At 40.6% G+C, this 16,188-nt stretch overlaps 1 protein-coding gene across 4 annotated transcripts in view; it reads left to right on the top strand.

Annotated features, from left to right (window-relative positions):
* The window catches only part of Vti1a (vesicle transport through interaction with t-SNAREs 1A), a 368,172-nt gene that overhangs the window by 239,589 nt on the left and 112,395 nt on the right, over window positions 1-16,188 (top strand). The window lies entirely within an intron of this gene.

Below are 16,188 nucleotides of genomic sequence, written 5' to 3' on the forward strand. Positions count from 1 at the left end.
TTTTATTGTTTTATGTATTGGTTAAAAAAATCAATTTAAACTGGGTACGGTGGTATACACCTGTAATTGTAGCCACTCAGAATGCTGAGACAGCTTTGAAACTAGCCTAAGAAACATTGCAAAGTGCTATCTCAAAAGTAATATTAAAATAATAGTAATAATAATAGTAATGAGAAAGAAGGAACTAGAGGAAAATCTTCACAAGCATTCTGACTAAAGATAGCAACTGATAAAGTTTTAGTGTGTTTCATTCCAACTTTTTTTCCAAGTATTTTACTTATAAACAGCAAACAATTTTATATTCTTCTATTTGGATTAAGATTATATTAAAAATGTATTCCAAAGCCAGAAAAAAACTGTAATCATTGTTTGCAGTGACTTATATAATATTCCCTCACTGGGACATGCCCTGCATGTTAAACACTTTTAAGTTTTTCTACCTGATAGCAATACATTGATGTTATTTATCTTCATTCACAGATTACATTATTTTCTTAGTGTGGCATCCTTGAGGAGAATAATTGCTTATCTCATTTATGGCTTCCACATACTCCTTGATTTTCTAGTATTTTAATCAGATGAGATAATATCTTCAAGTGGCTTTTTAAAGAAAGATACATGATTGGGCTGTATAGTGATTCATATAAACAAACTGCTACCAGTTACACATATGTGACAGACATGTCTGTATGTGTCTTTGTTTAGTTGGCTGGCTGTAATGTTTTGATCTTGCCCTTCTAGGAATCTATACATGTTGACCTATTCCCTTCGGGCCTGCAGTATTTCTGATTAGCTGAAGGGATAGACCAATTCATGGCACTTTAGTGATGAGTTCATCCATTGCATTTTCTTACTCTGAGTTTTATGTATCTATGGAATTAAACAGCTGATCCAGGGTATTTCAAGATAGGAAGTCTTTCACTTATTGCAAATGGACTGCAGGAAATTTAAATCTGCAGATTCAATATTCTCTCCCTGAGGAGAGTTTTCTTTCGTCGTGTCTTGGATTATTTCTTCAATTTCCAAATTTCTAATTTCAGGAACATTTGTGATTCTTACACTAGACCTATGTCTTGTATCTTCCATGTTCATCACTCATTTAAATCAGTTTTGGGCTTTCTCTTCTCATCTTTTGTGCAACACCATTGATTGCACTCCTCAGCACTGTTTCAACTCTTTACTGCTAATTATGTGACTATTAATTCTGCTATTGAATTACTTTGGGACTCATTTCCCTGAGCCCATTGCTGAATCTCTAACACTTGTATCTTCCTTAAATCTCACCACATTCCACCCTTGCTTTTTGAAAGCTCTGCCTGCTCCCTTTTCACTGAGAGTACCAGATAATTTTTTTAAACACTTTTGTTTCTCTAACCTTCAGGATGGCATGTCTCCCCTGAATCCTTAGGGTGATGCTGCTCCTTCCTTACTCTATTGGTGTCTATATCGTATCTTCCATTGTGTTCGTGATGTTAGAAATTTTCCTTTTAGTTGCTCTTCAGAACTTCCTGAATCTGCAAACATGTAACTGCTTTATCTGTGTTTAGCTTGGTCCTGATTCCAGTTGTCTCTAGACTGTCTATTGGAGTGAAGTGAGACTTCTTCCTTTTTGACTCTAGTGGGGAATCATGTCCAACCCTGTGTAAACACTGTTCTTTCCCCCGCCCACACACCCCAGCTTTACCTCTAGGCACCACACACAAACACACATGACTTACAGACCACACCACCCAGGATTCAGTGCTTCATGCCATACCCTCTCTTGTTCCCCTCAGTACTGATTTATTGTGTTACTGGGAACTCTGGGTTCTTACAGCTTATAGAAAAGAAACAAGTGAGAGAGTGTGAAGAAAAAAATGAGGACAGCAGTCAAATGCATCCTGTGCTTCCCCATCCACTCTTGAGAGAGCCTAGTAATTTTTGGTTATTACAAACCATGCATTTTTGTCATCTAGTGGAGACTTTCTGAAGGTGGATCTTTACTTACATTTTTCAATCCAGTTCATTTTTTTCTTAGTAGTAGAAAATCTTCCCAAACCTGTGGCATTTTGTGTTGTAAGCTTTAATAGTATAAATTTTTATCATCTATTTTTTCATTCAAATTTAATAGACACTGGTAAATGGACCAGGGACCATTTTAAACTGGAGTCTAGCAGCTCACCCCTTGGGTCTATATGCATGGGTGGTCTTGTTTTAACTGTTGCTATTTAATTATTGATGATTTACTGGCACAAGGCATAGAAGCCTTAGGGAAAAATGAAATCCCATGTGCCAGTTCCTTTGGATGAATCTTCTTTGAGGTTTAAGAGTCCCTCTAAGTAATATAATGAGGCAGGAGTTCAGGGCCATTCCCAGTCCTGCCTGGCAGTCAGCCCCAACATCCCGTTGGAGTTTATGATGCATGTTGAAACCGAGGCGTGTCAGCTGTGTTTTGTAGCATTGCGGCCTCATTCAGCCCCACCTGGAAAAAAGTCTCACCTCCAGCAATACAGATAACTTTCCTATAAGAACTGATTTCACCTAATGACACTCTTGGTGATTCAAAACATTGTTGCAGGGCATCTGGCTAGGTATGAGGGATGGAGGATCTTCTTCTCTTTGAGAAACTCAAATCGTAATCAGCAAAAGAAAGAGTCCAGAGAAATGGTCAGTCATTCAGAATAAATGGTGGCAAACATCTCAGTAATTGGCTCTCAGATTTGGGAGATTATTGCCAAAATCAGGACATGTTTCATAGAAAACGTGGCATATGGGATAAGATGGCTCATCGGGTAAAGGCACTTGCCTCCAAGTTTCATGAGTTAACTTCAGTCCCTGGAACCCACATGGTGGAAGGAGAGAACTGACTCCTGCAAATTGTCCTCTGCCCTCCGCTCACACACTGTAGCTGTACTCATGTTGCCTGGGCCTCTCAGATCTGTGAGGAGGACATGTGAGCATCGTCCACACAGCCTAGCCAATGGGCAGCACATCAACACAGCATCCTGGCTAAGACCAACTGGAGTGAACTTTTCCTGTCTTGATTTTTATTTTTTACACAAACAACAATGTCAGTGCAAAAGGAAACACTTTTAAAAAGAAAAGAACCTCCCCCCACTTTATTTTTTTTAGCATTTATGCATATGTTGACATTTTTCTCTGTGGTTTTAATTCCACTGTAAACAGAATATTACATTCTCGCTTTTTCATTTTAACTCAACATTATGCCTGCACTACTAACATCACTGATATTGTAGTTAGTAGAGTTTTTACATCAAATGATTGTGACATTTATAGAGGCTCAAGAAAGCCTAGCAGCATGTGGTTCACATTCATTGACCATTTCAGAAAATACAAGGGCTGTTTGCAGCATGTCTCAGGCTCCTCAGCCTAGTATCTAAGACGCTCTCCTTTTCAGTTGGGTTCTGAGACTTATTTGTTCAGCACTATACAATCTATTACAACCACTTGCATGTATTAATTTAAGGTGTTTGAGAATAACATGGATGACAAATGCAGGTATAAGCAAATCGAGCCAGGCACTGTGCTGAGGGTATCTGTGGTCAGTCATACAAATAGTCCTCTGTTCCTCAAGTGTCCTCCCACTGGAAGGAAGGAACTGGACATGGGCTAAAGCTCAGGTGTGTGTCTTTCAAATGCCAGTACTTTGGCATGTAGTCAGTGGATGATGGGCACTACCAGGTCATGGGCTAACTGCGCCTTGCAGAGCAGTAAGAGTGGCCCCTGTGGGAAAGAGGTCAGGAGGAGTACTGAAGAGTGCAGTGGGATGGGGTGAGTGGTGGGGGATTCTGGACAGCCAGGGGGCAGCATGGGAGCATTTTGCATCTGGCAGAGTGGAAAGGAAGGATAACCACAAGCTTACCCCTGTTCTTTCTGAGCCCAGCCCAGGGAAAATGATGGATGACTCCTCATTATGTTTTGTATTTCTTCAGGGACAGCTAACATGGGATCTCTGCTGAGACCAGAGATTGAAAACTGGAAAGTCCGCAGGCCTTAAGCAGCCTGCAGATTTTTTTTTTTTCTTTTTATCCTTTGGATCCGTATAGTTTCGTTTTTTAAATGTATTTACATATAGTAAAATCCACCCAACTTATGTATTCAGTTGAATGCATGTTGGTAATTGGATACAGTTGTGTAACCACCATGGTACACGCAGATACAAAACAGTTGTCTCACCCTAGAAAGTTCCCACGAGTTCTTTTGCACTCAGTTCCATTTCCCAGCATAATCCAGGCAGCCACTGGCCTGCTTTCTGACAGCAGAATTTCACCATTCCTAGAGCTGCCTATAAATGGAATTATACAGCATGTAGCCCTTTGTAGATCACCCTCCTCACTTACTACAGAGCTTTTGAAGTGCACCTATGTCTTTGCATGTCTTAATATTTCGTGCCCTTTCTGCCAAGTAATATTGCAAAGCAAGGGGTGCTAAATTCACTTACTTATTGCTAGATGATGAAACTGTCGGTTGTTTCTGGTTTGGAGCTATTATATATAATGCTGCTGAGAATATCTGGGTACACATCTTAATGCAGACATGGTTTCGTTTCTCCCGTGTAAATAGGAATAGAATTAGTGGGTCATAAGGCAGGTACATGTTTAATTTTACAAGAACGTGACAAATTGTTTTAGAAATGGCCAAGCCATTTTGCATTCCTGTGGCAATGTAGAAGAATCCTAACTGCCCAGCATATTTATTTTTAGGGCATTCCAAACAGTGCTCAACAGTTCAGGACCCTTTAAAAAAGTGAACGGTCTCCAGCTCACTCTAGTTTCTCTTTCTATTAGTTGCTTTATTTGTTACTATGACTGAGTAGGAGGAAGGTTGCATTTCAGCTTGCAGTCTGAGGGGATACAGTCCATCATGGCTGGGAAGGTGTGATAGTTGAGGCCGCTGATCACATTGCATCTGTGGTCAGGAAGACAGGCCAGGCTATAAGACCTCAACCTTCCAGTGACCCACTTCCTCCAGTGAGGCTCCACTTCCTAAAGTTTATACAGCCTTCCAAATCAGTTCCACCAGCTGGGGAGTAGGTGTTCAAATACATAAGCTATAGGGAACATGTCACAGTCAAAATACAAGACCCTTTGATCCATTATGCTGGCTCGTGTTATCCACCTGTCACCTGTAGGTTTGAGACCTCAGACACATAAATGACTGTCAGTGATTTTATCTGCCATTGTGCACAGCAGAGACAGTGGTTAAGGGCAGGGTCTATGGAGACAGAAATGGAATTCATAGTTGGAATGGCAGTCTCTTGCCATTGATAAGCTCTCACTGTAGAGCCCTGCATTCAGTATGTTCATCTGTAGGATTCAAGGGATGCTTTATTCACTGATTTGTTATAAAAAGAAGTAATACAAACCATGTCAAATACCTACCATAGGGCCAAGCCTAGAGAAAACATGCAGGACATGGAGCCTTGGTATCTGGAATAGCCCAGTGATTCTTCTTATTTATTTTATGTGTATGAGTATTTTCCCTGCATGTATGTAAGTGCACCATGTACAGAAGAGGGCATCAGATCCCTGGAACTGGAGTTACAGACAGTTGTTAGCCACCATGTGGGTGCTGGGAACTGAACCCAGGTCCTCTGTGAGAGCAACCAGTGCTCTTAACCGCTGAGCCATCTCTCCAGCCCAGATTCTACATGGTCCGTATGTATACGTGTGTATCAGAGTCACTTGCCCAAACTTTTAAAGAAAACCTTGCACACCTGTGTTCCTATCCCAGCTTGCCTATGGATTCTGACATCAGAGCTGGACACAGATGCACATTATTTAAAAGTTGAGTGGTGGTTGAGATAAGCATCCCTGGTCAGCAGCTAGTGGTTGACTACAAGGACAGAAGAAGCAGCTTTGCATTCTAAACTCAATTATACCACCAGCTGGTGGGGTGACGTGGGACAAACTGCTTAACCTCTCTGAGGGAACTAATTTAGTGGACATCTGACCCAGAATGTTTGGTTTCCACAATGATTAAATTCTTCCTGGATAGATCATGGCCACAGTTGGAGACAAATTAGTTGAGGGTTATATCTGCCTCCTAAGCAAAATGTCAAAATGAAAGCAAATCTCAGACTGAACTCTACTATACTTAGAAGTATGTGGAGGCAAACAGGCACCCAAAGTTACCCAGCTGTCCTCTCTGTCCAGTGAAATTTCCCTTTCCTGAATTAACAGCGGCTTGCATAAGAGATTCCCTTGAGGCTGACATGAGAGTATTCTAGCAACAGAAGTCAACTAACCTTCTAGGCAAAGTTAGTGATAAAATCTTCCTGTGAATAGATGGTTGCTGGACTAAGCCAGAGTCCTAAGTCAAGGACATCATTTTGTGGAGGCCCAGTGGGGTCCCCTGAGATTCTGATACACGTGCTATGGGAAGTGCTAATGACACTACTTCCAGCCGGTCCACATATTTTCAATACCATTTGTAATGTATTAATTCATCCTTATTAGCTATACTAATGAAGAGTAACTAATTAATAAGAAAAAGATAGCTGTCACAAAGTCTTAGCTGCCTCTGGAATTCAGATATTCATTAGTCTTTCAAACATTAACTAAACACCTCTGGAAGTATGTAGTCCCATTTGACTACTCCAGTCAAACATTTGGCACCCTAAGGTATAGATTAAAACTAACTCATGCACAGCTACTCTCTAGAAGAAGAAATACTTTAAAGATAATTACAGTGTCACATGTGACTTCAGGGGATTATGCATACCCAGGATTCAACAGTTTTTCCTATGGAAGGCCCTAAGAATGTGCTCAGTTGTTAGCACAACTTCTTGTCCCTTGGTTTCCACTTTCCAGAAGGCCTCTGAACACTCCAAGCCATAATCATGCCCTCCCCTCCTGTGCTCAGATGGGTGTGCTTGCTTCCTCTGGCTCAGGAACACTTGGTGAAGTTGTATAGCATGGTTTCCATTTGTGTAGCCTGGTGCCCCATTGATTGTCTCCAATGGCTGCCTTGCTGATTTGAATAGTAACATCACTTTTTTTTGATCATCTTTATTGACATTTTTTTCCTTTAAATTGCCACACTTTTTTCTTTTTTCAATGTTTGGGCTAAATTAGTCCTCACTCATGCTCTGCCTATCAGTGCTCCATCACCAAGCAGCAACCCCAGGCCATACACTTCCTTCCTAAATCCAGTCTTCAGTTGTATCACATAGTATTGCCCATGGAATCGGGGTTTTGATGTACTGGCTATGCATTTTTCATATATTAAAGTAAATGCATAGCTCAAAATCGGAAATAAAATGTTTAAAGTATTAATGACTGTGTAACATAGAAAGCGGTCATCCTCATGCTGCCTGAAACCGGCTCTCATCCCTCCAGTGGTCTGCACACAGCATGCTGGGAACCATTGCTGTGTTGTCCTTGTTGGGTTCTTTGCCTGTCTCCCTACTAGACAGTGGGACCCCAGAGGATGGGACTGACTTTCATCTCTGCATCACCCTGACAGTGAGCTTGGTGCATAATATGCATTCAATAAATGTTTGATGAGTGAATATCTCCCTCATGAACCTAGGCAAAATACCATTAGCAAATACAAATATTTGCTGTTTTCTCTCACTTTGATTCCTAACCTCTGATAAGCTTTTTAAGCACAAAAGCATGAAAGAAAACATACATAAGTACCAAACCATGAGTAAGCTAAGCAACAGTTACTGGTCCATCACTTGAAACTTTGTTTTACATGATAAACTCTTATTTATTTCCCTGATGTTGGGGGAGATTGAACAATTTAAAATTGGAAACAATTATTTTTTTACATTTGGCATAAATCTCAAGTCACCTTCCCACTGTAAAATATAAAAAGCAGAGACAAAAACGTATTCTACTCTTCAACCTCTGTGCCTTCCTATTTCCTGGAACGGAATGGGCACTAGGGAAGTGGGTGGGTGGATGGATGGTTGGATGAACAGCTCAATCAACAGGCCAGTGAACAAAAGACTTTGACTTCTATAACCCTTGCCAACTTAACTCCCTTCACTTTGGTAAAGATCTGTCAAGAAACACATTAAGAAGAAAAATTTCTGATGTCTGGAAGCATGCCAGAGGATGGTAGAGTTAATCTCATTAATTTGAATATGTTTTTACTTCCAACCTTCTTAAATAAATTAGGATGATTCTGTCTTTAAAAAATGCATTTATTAGGGGCTGGAGAGGTGGCTCAGCAGTTAAGAACACTGACTGCTCTTGCAGAGGACCCAGGTTCGATTCCCAGCACCCACGTGGCAGCTACAAACTGTCCTTAACTCCAGTTCCAGGGGAATCCGATACCTTCTTCTGACCTCGACGGCACTGCATGACACAGGTGCACTCACATACATGCAGGCAATACACTTATACACATAAAATGAAAATAATAAATTAAAAAATGCATTTATTAAACATTCATCTGAGAGAGCAAACCCCAGAGTAAGTCAGTTGACCAAAGTGACAAACTCATGTTTCATTTCTCTGTTCTCTGTAAATTGTGTAGAAAATGTAGGATGAGAAAAGTTTTTGGAGTCTGTCTTTGTACTGATTTCCACAAATGAAAAGTTCAAATTTGGGAAAAGACTTATCACAGTGCTTGCCTGGTGCTTACAATTTTCACTTCAGGTTGAAGCGTTTGCACTTAATCACAAAGAACACTTTAAGAGTTCAGTGTTTCTAGTGCGGGGGGCATAATTATTTAGATACATAAAAATCTAATTTTTTTGAATCTCTAAAAGACATTGGCAGGGTGAAGTGGGTTGGGGGTGTAGTTCAGTTGGTAGAGTCCTTGCCTATCATGCACAAGGCCCTGGGTTTGATCCCCAGCATCATATAAACCAAGCATAGTGGCATTCATCTGTAATTTTAGCACTTGGGAGGTAGAGAGAAGAGGATCAGAAGTTCAGGGTCATCCTCTGCTATATAGCCAGTGAGGGGCCAACCTGGGATACATGCGACCCTATCTCAAAATATATATATATATATATATATAGTAAAAAGGATAAAAAGGACTCATTTGAATTGATATTTTTGCTTTTTCCCTATGGTGGTTTTGTTCTTTAAAAAGGAAGCAATTCAAGCTTCAAAAGTAATTACCCAACCTCAGTTTGGGACATTCAACTTTGTGCTAGTTTTCCAGCAATCCTTAAACACACTCAGTTCCACATTCAGTGCCAGCTTATGTCCAGTTCCATCTCACACTGGAATCTTTGGTGCATTCATTCCAGGAAGGATGGAGAGTGGAGGCAGTGAGAGCACACCGAGAGAGCACTGTGTGCGCCCACTGGCAGGCAATGCCTTCCAATGCTGCTCAACATCCCTGGTGTAAGGCTGAGGAAGCCCTTTCAGTCCATGTGTGATGCATCCCCTGTGGTTAATGATGATTTCTTTAAATAGAAGGAAGCGGGTAGGAAGTTCTGCTTCTGGTCATTTTTGTTCTCTGCCAGGTTTGGTTGAAAGTGCAAATTGTTAATGCAAGATTTGCCAAGTACCATGTTACTCTCTGTAACTCTGTACAATGTGCTCTAGGGAGGTGTTTTTTACAGAAGGAGCCCCTTCCCTTTCCATGCCTCTGCTGTGTTTGTTCACTGAGTATGCCAGGCCCAGAGAAAATTATATTAAGGGAAATAATTATATGTGAGTCCAATGGATACAGTGAGGGAAATTCAGAAACATTGCCTCAAAGTCTGTATCTTCCCTCAAGGCTATTTTCTGTAATCCCAGATTGGTTTGTAGGTTTCTTCAACTCAAGACTCGAGCCTTCAGTAAACTTGACCTGACTAACAGTCCTCACTGGTTCTGAGCACTCTGAAGCATACTTTTGTACTCAGAGAGTTTTTCTTTTTCCCAACAACCAGTGAAATTTATGGGATGGTTTATAATTTTTGTAGCACAGACCTTATTCTTGAGCCTGATTTACATGCGTTTGGGGACCAGCCTCAGTAAAATAGCGTCAGATTTCAGCATGTTTAGTGTTAACAGAAAATAAACGTTCTACAGTCTGTGTTTGTTTTTGCACTATTCAAAGTGAAGTGTCTAAATATTGAAGAAACACAGTATTCATGAGACAAATGGGCCGTCAGTCTGCCTTGGTCAGAATCAAGCTACACTGTTAAATAGAAACTTCGAAAACTCATCGACAACTTTAATTATTTTCCTGATCAGATTCTGTTTTCTTGGTTTTCTTTACTTGGGCTGTGTCTTGAAGAAATGAAAACAATAACCGTCACGTTGTGAGTGCATCGCTGGGACTTGTTTCCACAGAGTCGGGTCTCAGCAGCTAGAAATCAGGCTTTTTCTGCTGAGGAGCTGTATTTTCTCGAGTGTGTACTGAACAAATCATTAAGTGACATGGTGAACAGGAAGAGATAAGTATTCAGAAATCTGATGCCCTCTGCCGCAGGGTGCTTGGCAGGAGCCACGAGCTTTAATTGTTTATTTCTCTCTTTCCAGTTTTTGTTGAGCAAAGCGTTCCATGATCTCCAGGCAGACAGTGGTGGAGAAGGCAGTATTTGTATTTTAATAGTTCTATAAGTTTTTCTTTAAAAAAAAACAAACAGAATAATCAAATGCATTTTTCTAGTTATGATTAAGTAGTATTTATACACAGATCTTTCTGGTTAAGAAGAAAAGACCAGGGGCTGGAGAGATGGCTCAGCAGTTGAGAACACTGGTTGTTCTTGCAGAAGACCCAGGTTCGAATTCCAGCACCCACATGGCAGCTAACAACTGTCCATAACTCTAGTCCCAGGGGATCCAACAGCCTCTTCTGACCTTCACGGGCATTGCACGACATAGGTGTACTTATCTACATGCAGGCAATACACGCATACACATAAAATAAAAATAATAAATAAAATTCAAAAAATATTTTTTTAAAAAAAGAAGACCACATTAATTAGAACTGCATGGGAAATGGAGTTTAAACTCAAACTTTCCTATTTTTTTTCCTTTTTGTTCTTTGCAGTTTTTATTTTTCTCACGTGTGTGTGTGCGTGTGTATGTGTGTAGTATATGTGTGTGTATGTGCACATGGAGCCCAGAGGTCAATGTCAGGCATCTTTCTTAGTTGCTCTCCACCTTACTTTTTAAGGCAAGGTCTCTCACCTGGCACTGCTGACAGTCCTTCTATCTTCGCCTCACCCGCACTGAGGTTACAGATGCACGTCTCTTTCCCCGCTTTTAAGAGGGGGTTCGGCATCCAAACACCAGTCCTCCTGTTTGCAGACCAGCATTTCACTGACTGAGCCATCTCCGTGGCCCTGTTCTTCATATTTTTAAAAAGCATATTTAACTGTATACTTGTGGCCAGATGAGAAATTCATAAACTTAAATAGGTACTTGAAGTATTTTCTTGATTTTGTACTCTGTCACACTATAGGAAATCTTCTGAAACATCTTGATTTTTTTTCACCTGCCTCATTCTTTCTCAAGTGGCATACAAAGTTGTATATTTATATTTTAAACTCTAAGAATTCTTTAGCTTTGGAATGAAGCTTCCAGGAGCAATGCAGATTCATAAGCTACAATATGTAGCGAATAATGTCAGATAGACCTTACAGCCATATCTGTCGAATTCTGCTATATCCTCTTCTCTGAGTAATACACCTATTATAAAATTGAAAACCGGCAACAGCTGTGAATTCTAGCTGTGGCCAAAGAGCCTTGAGTCAGTAGACTCGAGTTGTGATAGTCACCTGAGTTGGGGGACTATGCAGCATATCAAACCTTGAGACTAGTGTGCTGCTGTGTCTTGTTGGCACCATGCATGTCCTCATCTTATGACTGCAGTTTACCTTTGGTCTCTGTTGTCTTCCTATGTGAGGAACTTCATCAGAGTCTGCACTCTCATTAACAAAAGGCCACTGTGTTTATTAAAAACTGTCCATGTAAATTCTTCATGATGAACTCAAGACAGGAAGAAAAACTTCTAGCTCCAGTTTTTGTTAAGTTCTTCAATTTATTGTGTTAAGTTAGAAAAACACAGAGCTATTGCTTAGCAACACTGGATTAAACAGAAAATAATGTAAGCTCCCAAATGAGAAACATTTGTAATCGAATATGCTCTAACACTTGCTTTACCGCATGGCTTAGCACCCTTCTGCTCACACATGGTTAAACACATGTTGGAGCTGATGTTTTAACACCCGCCTCACATTTTTACACTCTTTGTCCACATATGCTAGAACACATGCTTTGACACTCCATAGGCACTGGGGCGGGGGGCACAGACACGGGCAACATTTTGTCTGGGGTCTCTTTTTCCAGAGGTTCATTGGTTAGTAGCATTCAGTCAAAGATCAGTGCCTTATTAATAAAGTGACAGCTCTTTGTGTAGGTGACACTCACACTTGTTTCTTTAGTCTGCCTGGAGAAAAGAGACTTATGCTGGAGATAGCCACAGCCATGTGTTCTGTCTAGTACGCTGCCCACCAGAACCCCCTCGGGTATTTCATCAGCAGATGTGTCGTGTCCCACAGCGTTGGTGTGCACCTTAGGCATTCCACATGTATTTTCCTAAACCACCCAACTGTTAAGCCTTACTTTTGCCCAGATATAGAATTGAAAAAGGCTTCCATCTTAGTGACTGACTTAAATTCTCTGTCTTACTTGGTAATTTCAGCACAGGCATCAGCTACTGTCACTTCCAGCAAGGGGAGTGTCTCCTTGCTCTGACTGCATAAACCTGCCATCCCTTGGTGTCACAGTCAGTTGGGGAAGAATATAACTGATTAGGTAACTTAAAAGAACAAATATGGGGGCTGGAGAGATGGCTCAGTGGTTAAGAACACTGGTTGTTCTTGCAGAAGACTCGAGTTCGAATCCCAGCACCCACATGGCAGCTAACAACTGTCCATAACTCCAGTTCCAGGGGATCCGATGGTCTCTTCTGTCCTTCATGGGCATTGCACGACACGGGTGCACTTACCTACATGCAGGCAATACACACATACACATAAAATAAAATAATAAAATTTTTTTTAAAAGAACAATATTTATTTCACATAGTTCTGGAGTTAGGAAATGCAAGGTTAAGCTGCTGGCAGATACAGTGTCCGGAAGGGCCCACTTCCTAGTTTACTTCCTAGTGTCCGGAAGGCCCACTTCCTAGTGTACTAGTTTACTTCCTAGTGTCCGGAAGGCCCACTTCCTAGTGTACTACTTTACTTCCTACTGTCCGGAAGGGCCCGCTTCCTAGTGTACTAGTTTACTTCCTACTGTCCGGAAGGGCCCACTTCCTAGTTTACTAGTTTACTTCCTACTGTCCGGAAGTCCCACTTCCTAGTTTACTAGTTTACTATCTACTGTCCGGAAGGGCCCACTTCCTAGGTTACTAGTTTATGTCCTAGTGTCCGGAAGGCCCACTTCCTAGTGTACTAGTTTACTTCCTACTGTCCAGAAGGCCCACTTCCTGGTGTACAAATACATGTCTTCCCATCTTTGCACAGAAGACAGCAGAGTAGACAGTAGCTCTTGATTCAAGTAAAATAAAATGGTGACCACAACCAAAGTTTAAATGGTACTTTACAACTTCTAAGATGCTCTGTTTCTTTTCCAATCCCTACCAGAACACTGGGAAGTAAATCATATTTTCCATTTTATAGATTAGCATACTAAGACCCAGATATCTTCAGAACGCTCCTAAAAAATCACATATCTAGTAAGCAATGAGATTAGATGCTCAATACTGGTCCCCTCACATCTAAAGACTTTTCCAGAAATAACCTTTCCTATCAAGGAGTCTACAGAGGAGGAAAGACACAATGCAAAGCAATGCCCATTAGTGGGAGGCCTCTGAGTCAATCTAACTCAAGTCACCTTATATTGGATGTCTCCCTTAATCTTCCCCACATCCCATTTGACAGGTGAGGAAACTAAGGCCTTAAGTCATAGTAAATTTGCTCAAGTCAAAGAACTAATAAGTAGCAGGGCTCCAGTTTAAATGCAAGCCTGGTTCAAAATAAAACCCATACTTTTAGCCATTACTCATATTGGCTCCCCACCAACAACAATAAATGATTTCATAGACAAACCACAGCAATTGTATAAGGCAGTTTGGGATAAAATATATTGGTCCCCTAATCATTCTTGGTTATAATGGTTTGTGATTGGATTTTTCCATTTTTAATATTGTAAAGTGAATAAATTTAATGAGAAGAAAAGTTGTAGGTCTTATGTGAGGGCGTCTGTAAATGAAGCCCAAGCTTAATCTGTGCTTCTTAATGACAGAGCCACAAAATACACTGTCCTGACTAAACATTTGTGCAAATTCTGTTTTACAGGTACCTTGAGCTTGCAATTATTCCAAACATAGGAATCATTTATATGTATATGCTCTGAGTTTCCAAGGAGTATTAATGAATGTTAAATTAAATTATTTAAAAATAAATTCTACCTTATTGACTGGGCCCTAAAATGTCAAAATTGAGCAAATTGTATCAAGAATGATAACCTGAGTTTGGCCAGTCAGAATGGCCTTTTTCTTAATTGCACATTAATTACTTGAGCTGCCTTCATAACTGGCCTTGAAGATAACTTAAAGGCGACTGAAATGCTTGAACTCACTTTCCATGTTCAATTGGTTTGGATCCAGATGCAGAGACCAACAGTCAGACCATTTAATCACACAATAAGATCAGCCAGGAATAGCAACCCTTGGATGCCTGACTTGTAGATGTAAGCAGGAATTAGTGATTACTTCGAATGACTGGAAGATCCCAGAGGGAAATCTGGGGGTTCTTCACTCTGTTTTGCCCTGAAAATAGAATTTTTAATACAAATACCTGGCAACATCAAAAAGCAGGTGCAGATTTGGAATACATAAAGCCTTGCTTTGGTTTCTTTGTATTTTCAACTGAATTTCCCTATTTTGAGGTTCAAGATCAAATCATTGCATTTTTAACATAGACTTTGCCAAATTTCCAAACCTCTAAGCACAGTATCCTCAGCCTTCATTTCTTCTCTTGCCTGGAAGTCTAGGTAGCACTGAGCCAAAATCTGAAGTTATGAAGTGAGATTATACTTGATTAGGAACCAAAAAAAGTCCTAGGTCCAGAAATGCAGATGTGCATAATGTCCTGGGGGAATGTTGGTATTTGATCTCTAAGTCTTAAAGGTTCATGTTCCCAAGGTTAAGAAATGCAGAGAGCCAACTTTTGTTAGTAACTAATGCTGAAATTACTCTGGAGATTCTAGAAGTATTACATTACAAATCACTCAGCTTTGGAAATCCTACAGCTAGTGAGTTACAAACATCACTACAGGAGAGAAAGGGGCAGTATGTAAAGGACATCATTCATAAACTGAATTTATACCATTGCAGCAGATTGTGGATATGGTGTGAGGGTTTTCATCCCAGTGAAATAAGAATAAGGTCTTTGAGTCAAAACTCCAGCCAGAAGAACCAGGAAGCCAAGGCCTCCATGTCTAGGGGGATTTGGGAAAGGACAGGAATGCAATAGTCCATCTTGAGTTGTAATAGCATCTGCTTTTCTAATATTGAACTTCATGACCTGGGCAAGTTGTTTATGTATTGAGCAAGGCTTCCACTTTAGGAAAGGTAAAGCCTATGTATTTATTACACAGTGTCCTATCAACAAATATGGCCCTTGTGGGGAAACACCAAAAAGAGACAACAGGCATTGCACCTCAAGAGAAAATATTTGTGTTTTCTAGTTCAAATATAAAGTAATGGGTTTCCATTCATGTATCTCATTATACTTTGTTAGTGTTCCTCCCCTTCCTTCCCTGCCCTCACCCATCTCCTGCTTCCCTCTTGATGAGCCCCTTCCTCAAAGGGGAGAACTTTTTTTTAATGTATATGGGTGTTATGCCTACATGTATGTAAGTGTGTCCGTGTCATGCAATGCCCACAGAGGACAGAAGAGGATCTCAGAGCTCCTCGAACTGGAGTTATGGATGGGTGTTAACCACCGTGTGGGGGCTGTGATTTGAATCCTGGTCTTCTGCAAGAGCAGCCAGTGTGCTTAACCACTGAGCCATCTCTCCAGCCCTTTTATAGAACCAAATCCAGTGTCAAAATGAAGTCTAGTTAGAGCACTCATACATCACACAGCTGCTGTGTAAGCTGTATTTCTGTAGTACACACTTTAGTGATATATACCAACTGACAGGACTTCCTTTTCGGCTAGACTCTTCCTATTTTAAACCTAACCGTGATTTGGTTTTTCCCTTGCAAAAT

Source organism: Nannospalax galili, unplaced genomic scaffold, assembly GCF_000622305.1.
Source record: "Nannospalax galili isolate Female #2095 unplaced genomic scaffold, S.galili_v1.0 scaffold974, whole genome shotgun sequence".
Lineage (NCBI taxonomy): Eukaryota > Metazoa > Chordata > Mammalia > Rodentia > Spalacidae > Nannospalax > Nannospalax galili.